Here is a 9388-nt window from a genome sequence, read left to right as displayed (position 1 = left end):
GGGATAAAAATATATTATATGTTTATAAAAAATAAAATAAAAAATAATAATAATAAAAAAAATAAACAAACAAAAAAAAAGAAAAAAAAAAGAATTGCAAAATAGGTTTCATGTTTCCTCTGGAACCCTCTTTCTGGGGTGCCTTGGTGGCTCAGTTGGTTAAGCAACTGCCTTCAGTTCAGGTCATGATCCTGGAGTCCTGGGATCGAGTCCCGCCTCGGGCTGCCTGGTCAGTAGGGAGTCTGCTTCTCCCTCTGACTCTCTCCCCACTTATGCTCTGTCTTCACTCTCATTCTCTCTCAAATAAATAAATAAAATCTTTAAAAAAGAAAAAAAAAAGTTCGTTGGAACCCTCTTTCTGTCTCCCCTCCTTGGTGTCTTTGTCTTCCTGCTGTCAGCTGGTCCTCTACTGTGATAATCTTTTCCTTTCTGGCCCAGACTTCAACCACTTTCCCACATCAAAAGTTATCCCATTTCTTAAGGAGTCACACAGATAAGAGCTTCTCAGCCTTTACTGTGCATGTGGGACTGGGTTGGAGCTCTCGATTCTACATTTCTAATCAACTCCTTGGTTAGCAGATCCTCACATCTGCTAGTTTGGGGACAGCACTTTGAATAGCAGAGTTTTAGGTGGCAGAAAAATATTTCAATCAACTTCATTTTGATCATCTAATAATGGCTTCAAAAGCTTTACTCTGTTCAGAAAAATGTACATTGTTAAATAAACCTTCAATAACTCATATGCAAATATGATACGGAATTTCAGAATACTACAGTAATATCCACGGGAGAAATATTAAGGGGACAATTGTCACTGAATGTCTCAAATCATGCAACAGAGTAGACGGATGCTTTGCTTACAAAAACAGCCAGGGGGACTCGGGCAGCAGATATTATTTCCCCCACTTTATGGCTGAGGAAACTGAGTTCTAGCAACATTAACTAACTGGTCTGAGGTCACGAAGATGGTAATTGAAACAGGTTTTGAATACTGATTTTTCTGACTAGAAAAATCTATGATCTTTCTACAATGTAATTGCACCTACCTGATAACTAAAGAAATTTATTAGAGTCATAGGCTGAGAAATCCTTCAAAGGATTTTAAGATTCTAAAAATGTAACTATCAGGTAGATGCAACTGGATTCTGAAGGGAGAGAAAACAGCACTTGTTAATTCATTTTCTAATAATACACACACATGGACATGTGCATAATATTACTAAAAGCCAAAAAGTAAAACTTTATATTCAAATAAATCTCTAAACTTTATATGTGGTGAAGTTGATTCAAAAAAGGTAGCAATGAACATTCAAAAGTCATAGCTGAATTTAAGTAAATAACTTGCTAAAAGATAGTTTTGTTACTATTTTTAGAGTTGTATGAGTTTTTGTTCAACCTTTTATTTCACCACATTTTCTTATCAATTTGTAGACTTTCATTATTTATTTATTTAAAGCTTGACTCCTCTTCTCTGAGTGTAATTTTAATATATTCTCTACTGAATTCTTACAATATAATTTGGAATAAAATTCAAGGAACAATAATAGCAGTAGGATTCTAAGTCCAATGTACTACAGGCTGATCTCAAAATAGAGTCCAGAATAATGGTCCCCATTATCAGCTTTAGGAATGAAAGAGACCAAGAAATAAATAAGATGTAATGGGAAGAAAAAAAAGTCAAGTTCATTTTATTTATTTCTCTGTATTCAGTCAGCCATGGCCATTTCTTATAGCTGAATAAATAAAGCAAAACATAAGAGCTAGTATCTTAAAACATGTATAAAATGCAGTAATAATCATAGGCAGCAATATTCTTTCAATTGAAATGACTGCAATTTTGTCGACATAGTTTTTCTCCGAAGTCAAAAGTACCCATATTTTAAACCACTTTTCACATCCAGTCTGTTCTTCAATAGTTACAGGGCTCCATTAACAGGGAGACGAGAGGACAACATATCCTTTCAAACTTATTATATGACTTGGGTTAGGGGTTCCACCGAATCCTCATTGGGTTCAACTTATTATCTCCTCTCCAGGCCAGGTTCTCATGCAAAAATACTGAACTATGTCCAATGTGTAGAACTTCACGTGTCTCAAGCAGGATCTGATATTTTGCAGAGACGATGCTTTCTAAACCACTGAAATGGTGGACTCACCCGCATCCAGGCCCCTAACTGAAGATTGCGTGGAACAGTTTCATTTCCACCTCAGATATACTTCGTTATCTTTTTTTGATGAGCTCATCATCCATAATGCATCTCTTTTCTCTTCTGGCCGTGAATTACCCTGGTCATCGTGGCTGGTTTCTCATTGCATTTGCTCACTCCTTCGATTTCTCTAACTTCCAAGTGTCCTTGGTAATGCCCCACCAGTAATTTTAGATCACCCGGCCACTGAGTGGAAATGAACAACCTCAGCAATTACCAGGCATCATTTTAACTACGTGAGGTCCACACAGGGATAATCAACAACCTAAGCTCAAGAAATGAAACAAAGCAAATCATAGGTTATTTCAATCAAAGATACACATGCAATGTGATGTTTGTTCATTATACCAACATGATGTGAGGAGTGTCGTCAAATGTGCCCTATACTACTCTGAAAATAAGATCCTTAAAAGCCATAAAGTTTAGTTGCAGTCTTTATAGTTAAGCATACAATTGTATGTTCTTTTTTTATTTTTTTAAGATTTTATTTATTTATTTGACAGATAGAGATCACAAGTAGGCAGAGAGGCAGGCAGAGAGAGAGAGGAGAAAGCAGGCTCCCTGCTGAGCAGAGATCCCGATGTGGGGCTCCACCCTAGGACCCTGGGATCATGACCCAGGCCGAAGGCAGAGGCTTTAACCAACTGAGCCACCCAGGCGCCCCCAATTGTATTGTTCTTATGTTTGAGATTGAGTCAGAAAGGGCTCTTGTTCTATGCGAGAATGGTAAAATGAATACATCTCCTCATAAATGATCATGAAGGCAGGTAGAAAAGCCTACCAAACATATTCTCATACTGTTGAATGGAATCAGTGTTATTTGAAATATATTAGAACAGTGGCCTATTAAACTCTAAAAAGGAATGTATATAGTTGCTTCATCCAATGTGGCAAACTGACCTAACACCAAACTGGGCTCGAAGGACATATAAATACTGAATAAAATATAGCTATTTTTAAAAAGATTTTTATTTATCTATTTGAGAGACAGAGAGAGAGAGAGAACAAGTAGGGGGAGGGGCAAAGGGTGAGGGAAAAGCCAGCTCCCCACTGAGTAGGGAGCCCAACAGAGGGCTCAAAACCAGGACCATGGGATCATGACCTGAGTCAAAGGCAGACACAACTAACTGAGCTACCCAGGCGCCCCATAGCTATTTTAATAATCATGATGAAGCTTGAAAGAAAAATTCCCGGCAGACAGAAGTCTAAAAAGAACTCAAGTTCTCAGCTCCTCCCTGTTCAACAGACAGCCCCATTTTCTGATGCACTGTCAGCCATGGACCCAAGACACCGTGGTGGAAGTCGGAGTAAACAGATTTGACTGTATTGGGCTTTTAACTCTGGCAAAATGTATATTGTCGCCATCAATGACCCCTTCATTGACCTCAACTATGTGGTCTACATATTCCAGTATGATTCCACCCATAGAAAATTCAATGGCATACTCAAAGCTGAGAATGGGAAACTTGTCATCAATGGAAAGCCCACGTCCATCTTCCAGGAGCGAGATCTCACCAACATCAAATGGAGTAATGTTGGTACTGAGTATGTTGTAGAGTCCAGTAGGTCTTTACCACCATGGAAAAGACTGGGGGTCCCTTGAATTGTGGGGCCAAGATGGTCATCATCTCTGCTCCTTTTGCCTATGCCCCCATGTTTATGAGGGATGGGAACCATGAGAAGTATGACAACTCCCTGGAAGATTGTCAGCAATGCCTCCTGCACCAACTGCTTGGCCCCTCTGACCAAGGTCATCCATAACAACTTTAGCATCATGGTCCACGGTCCATGTCATCACTGCCATACAGAAGACCATGAATGGCCCCACTGGGAAGCTGTGGCATGATATCTGAGCAGCTGCCCATGACATCATCCCTGCTTCCACAGGTGCCACCAAGGCTGCAGGCAAGGTCATCACCAAGCTGAATGTGAATCTCACTGGCATGTCCTTGCATGTTACCATGCCTAATGTGTCATTCATGGATCTGACCTGCTGCCTGGAGAAAGCGGCCAAATAGGATTACATCAAGAAGGTGGTGAAGCAGGCATCAGAGGGCCCCCTCATGGGCATCCTGGGCCATACTGAGGACCAGGTTGTCTCCTGCAACTTTAACAGTGACACCCATTCCCATTCTTCCACCTTTGATGCTGGGGCCGGCATTGCCTTCCATGACCACTTTCTCGAGCTCATTTCCTGGTATGACAATGAATTTGGCTATAGCAACCAGATGGTCGACCTTATGGTCTACATGGCCTCCAAGGAGTAAGTGCTGCATGGACCACCAGCTGTAGCAAGAGCAAGAGGAAGAGAGAGGCCCTTGGCTGCTGGGGAGTCCTTGCTTCAACTCATCACCCAACACACACTGAGACTCTCCTGACCTTTATACAGTTTGCATCCCTGACTCCCTGAAGAAGGGGAGGGACTTGGGGAGCCCCTACCTTGTTGTGTACCATCAACAAACATACTGTGTCCAGCCAAAAAAAAAAAAAAGGACTCAAAACCACGGGAATATAGATTAGCTAGTTATTATGGTGATGTAAGGGCACTCTGAACGACATATCTAACAAGGATTCCACAAGTAGAAGATAAGAAGTGGGGAAAAAACAGTAGTGAAAAGAGGGGAGAATTTAAGAAAGATATGAATACTCAGGTCAAAATGGATCCAATGGAGATGAATCAAACTAAAGTGACATGTGGAAAAAGGTAAGGAAACTGTATAATAGCAAATGCAAAGGAAAAGATTACAAATAATCCAAAGAAGGATATTTTCCCCCAATAAAATGACAATCATGCGAACCATAGATTTCGTATCAACAACACACACCAGGAGGCAGTGGACATCTATGATCCGACAGCTGAGGGAAAATAACTACCCACCTAAGGCTGCTAAATATTCAAGAGTGAATATGAAAAAAGACACTTTCAGCCACTGAATGAATTTACCACTCACGAATGCTTACTGAAAGCGTGTCCAAAGATTATCCTAAAATGAAAAAAAGGCTGACTCTTGAAAGAAGTAATGGAAATGCAAAAGGACAGTGGTGAACAAGAAGCGGGCACATATGTAAGGCAAGCTTATGAGGCATCACTTGTAAAACGTATACTACGAGGACTACTTTGGGAAAGTTTAAAAACAAGTTGGGGCCTCCACTTCTGGGAAGACACAGGTGGATTTTCCCTATCCCTCCTGCTAAGTACAACTGAAAATGCTGGACATTATATATAAAACAAACATATAAAGACTCTGAAAAGTGGAAAAGAAAGCAAGTCAGTTATGGACTTTTGCAACCAAAGAATGGTACACTGCTGAGTTCTCAGATAGAAGGATAGATACTTGATAAAAAGACATAGAAATAGATACATCTCCATCCCATGAATATCAACAGGAGCAGACAAAAAAAGCTTTAGCGAGACTTATTGTCTCTAGCCAAAGAACCAGGAAGGGTGGAGCTTTATAAGACAAAAACCTTTTAGACAACAACCAGTCTACTGCATTCAAACACCACGGAAGAAACTGTAACCTGACTCCTACCCATGAAAGCAAAGGTGGAAGGGGGAAACTAGACACCCACTCTCATGAAGCTCTAACAAGGTTCTCCAACACCACTGATTAGATGGTTCAGAGAAAGCCATATTAAAAGCAAGGACTTTGATCCCCACAGCCTGTTAATCAATCCCACCCCCCATGGTGTCAGAGGGTATGATGTGGGGAGCCTGATCTTATGCTCCACCCACTATCAATGAGGCATTGTGCTCCCTCCCTGCTGGAGTTGTGTAAGAGGAGGCCTAGTGGAGAGTCAGGACATTCACCATTTTGTAGAAGAAAGGAAGTGAACCCACCCCGTGGTGTCAGTGGGAAGCACATGGCTAGAAGTCCAATCCTATCCAACAGAAATGAGTGCACCCCACTCCAATGCCGGAGTCGGTGGAAACCAAGCTGGGAAACTTTACTTATACTCCCTTACGGTAATGAGGCAGCACTTCTTCCTCTGTTAGAGTAGTGTCAGAAAAAAAGAGAAAGTCAGCAAAAGGCCCTTGGCTGCCGGGAGTCCTCAGAAAAAAAAATGAAGATTTCAATAAGAAAATTAAAAAATGAAGATTTCAGTAAGATCCAGAGCCTCATAAGATAATATGAAAATGCCCAGCTTTCAATAGAAAATCATTCATCACACTATGCACTAGAATGATCTCAAACAGAATGAGAAAAGACAATCAGTAAACGCTAACATCGAGATGAAAGAGATGTTAGAATTATCTGAAGGAAAAAAATGGCACCCCCTTAAATATATACCCAGCAAAAGTACCCTTCAAAAATAAGGAAGAAATCAGACATTCTCAGATGAAAGAAAAACTAAGAGAATTCCTTGCCAAGAAACATGCTCTGAAAGAATGGCAAAAAGAAGTTCTTTAAACAAAAGGGAAATGATAAAAGAGAGAAGAACCCTGAAGCATCAAGAGAGAAGAAAGAACATGGCAAGCAAAAACCTGGGTAAATACAATAGCCTTTTCTCTGAGTTCTCTAAATTATATTTGCTGGTTTTAAAGAGTAGAACACTGGTATCATTTTAAATGTAAGCAGAAGAAATATTTAGGACAATTATGTTATAAAAGGGGAAGGAAAATGAGACACGAAAAGAGGTAAGAGTTCTACACTTTTCTCAGAATGGTAAAATAAGGACACCAGTAGAAACCTCAATTAAGGGACATTCTACAAAATGCCAGACTGTCTACAGGAGCCTAAGGAAACATGATGGCTAAATGTATCGTGATTTCCTGGATGAGATCCTGAAATAGAAAAAGGACATTAGATTTTTTAAAAATGGAGGAATCTAAATAAAGTACAGATTTCAGTTTAAAATAATGTATGAATATTAGTTCATTAATTGTGGCAGATTGACCACACTGATGTTTATAATAGAGGTCTGGATAGATAAAAACTCTCTCTGTTATCTTTGTAATTTCTCTGTAAATGTAGAACTATTCTAAAATTAAAAGTTTCCCTTAAAAAATCACTACACCATAAAAATATTTATGCTCAAGGATTAATTTCATTCAGACCATGTTCTCTGAATACAATGTGTTCATAGAACAATAGGAAAGAGACGATAAATATCTAAAGAGATTAGGGGTGCCTGGATGGCTCAGTCAGGCAAGCATCCAACTCTTGATTTCAGCTCAGGTCACAGTCTTGGAGTCCTGGGATCAAATCCTGTGTCATGTTCTGCACTCAGCAGGGAGTCTGCTTGAGGATTCTCTCCCTTGCACTCTGCCCCTCCCCTCACTCACACACTCTCTCTTTCTAAAATAAATACATCAATCTTTAAAAAATAAAACAATTATGGAGATTATAAAAATAAATATGAACCATGATGAAATCACAAAATATTTAAAAATCAGATTTGTAAAAATAAAAAAACAAATAGAATTTATTTTTTTCTAAATGAATGATTCAAACAAATCATAAAGGAAATGGTTATCTAGCTGTAATTGAATAATCACAAAAATACTACATATAGGAATTTACTATACAGTTATAGTAATTAAAACAATGTGATATTGGCAAAATGAAGCAATTAGGCTAATGAAATGGAATGAAGCCAAATGTATATGCACATATTTATACGTAGATGAAAATTTAGCATATAACAGAGATTATATTAAAATTAGTTAGGAGAGCAAAAGCTTTTCAGTACATGGCGTTGGATCAATTGAGTATATACGTATATGAAGAAAAATAAAATTGGATCCCTACATCACATAATAATAAAAACCAATTCCAGATGGATTTAAAGACCTAATGTGAAAAAAAACAAAAACAAAAACCTTTCAAACAAAATACAGGAGACTATCTTCATGATTTGGAAATGTCAATGGCTTTCTAACACAGGAACCCAAAGCTAAAACTACAAAGTAACAGATCAAAGTTTGAGTATGTAATAATTTAAATTTTTCTGTATGACAAAAGACAAGGTTAAATTAGAAGATATGACTGGGAGAAGACATTTCCGATACATATAAACCAAGAATGCATTGGGCATCAAGAATCCATAAAGAACTCCTATAGATTTGTTTTTTTTAAGCAGTTAAAAGGTGGTCAAAGAATATGGACAAGCAATTCGCAGGGGAGAAATATGAATAGTTAATAAACATATGAAAGGATGTTCAATCTCAATAATGATCAAAGAAATACAAATTTAAATAAATATCTTTCATACCCAACAAACCGATGAAGCTTTAAATGTGATAGTGTAAATTTAAGCAAGGATATAGAAAAACGGTTCTTTTAAATGCTGTGCAGTTGGAGTGTAGTTGTTACAACAATCTTGGAAAGAACTTTATTTACTCACTGGAATTCTACTCAACAATAAAGTAAATGAACAAGGCCAATATGGATATATCTCAAAATAAAACGAATGATAAAACAAGTTACAAAAGAATTCATATATAATAGTAAAATGCTTATAAATTTTTTAAAAATCACACAACTAGGGATCAACTTAAAAATAAAATACCCGGGGCACCTGGGTGGCTCAGCGGGTTAAGCCTCTGCCTTCGGCTCGGGTCATGATCTCAGGGTCCTGGGATCGAGCCCCACATCGGGCTCTCTGCTCAGTGGGGAGCCTGCTTCCCCCTCTCTCTCTGCCTGCTTCTCTGCCTACTTGTGATCTCTCTCTGTCAAATAAATAAATAAATAAATAAATAAATAAATAAATAAATCTATCTATCTTTAAAAATATATAAATAAAATAAAATACCCAGGTATTGAGACAGCAAAAATGAATTTATTTGGAAATAACATAGGAATTGCTGTCCTGGACATGCAAATTAAGGCAAACCATAGTTAAGTTCAAAGAACTAAGGAGCAGAGCATGCTTTTATATAGAAAGGATGAAGTTGAAAAGGGTTATTTTGAACAAAATCTCACTAGAGAAGATGGAAAGTTCAGGGTAGTGGTGGTTTCTTATTTGCTAGGTTGTTAAGCAAGGAGAAATACCATCCTTCCTGCTGGGTATAAAAAGAAAGCTGGGAGGAGTGGTACATGAGTGAGAAACCTTCCTTCATGGTTTCCCAACTCCATTTTGAATTAGGTTTCCTATATTAATTTTCACAACAGTAATAATCTGTAAATGGTTTATGGAAACATTTTGCTGTATTAACATAAAATGAGACATGGAGGAAA

The 9388-nt window shown here is 38.2% G+C and overlaps 1 pseudogene; it reads left to right on the top strand.

The window, feature by feature from the left end:
• Window positions 1-3540: 3540 nt before the first annotated feature.
• On the top strand, window positions 3541-4474 carry LOC111157215 (annotated as a pseudogene).
• The last annotated feature ends 4914 nt before the right edge of the window (window positions 4475-9388 follow it).

Source organism: Enhydra lutris, unplaced genomic scaffold (genome assembly GCF_002288905.1).
Source record: "Enhydra lutris kenyoni isolate GAN:26980312 unplaced genomic scaffold, ASM228890v2 scaffoldscaffold53, whole genome shotgun sequence".
NCBI classification, from domain to species: Eukaryota; Metazoa; Chordata; class Mammalia; order Carnivora; family Mustelidae; genus Enhydra; species Enhydra lutris.
This window is presented reverse-complemented; position numbering and strand designations above follow the sequence as displayed.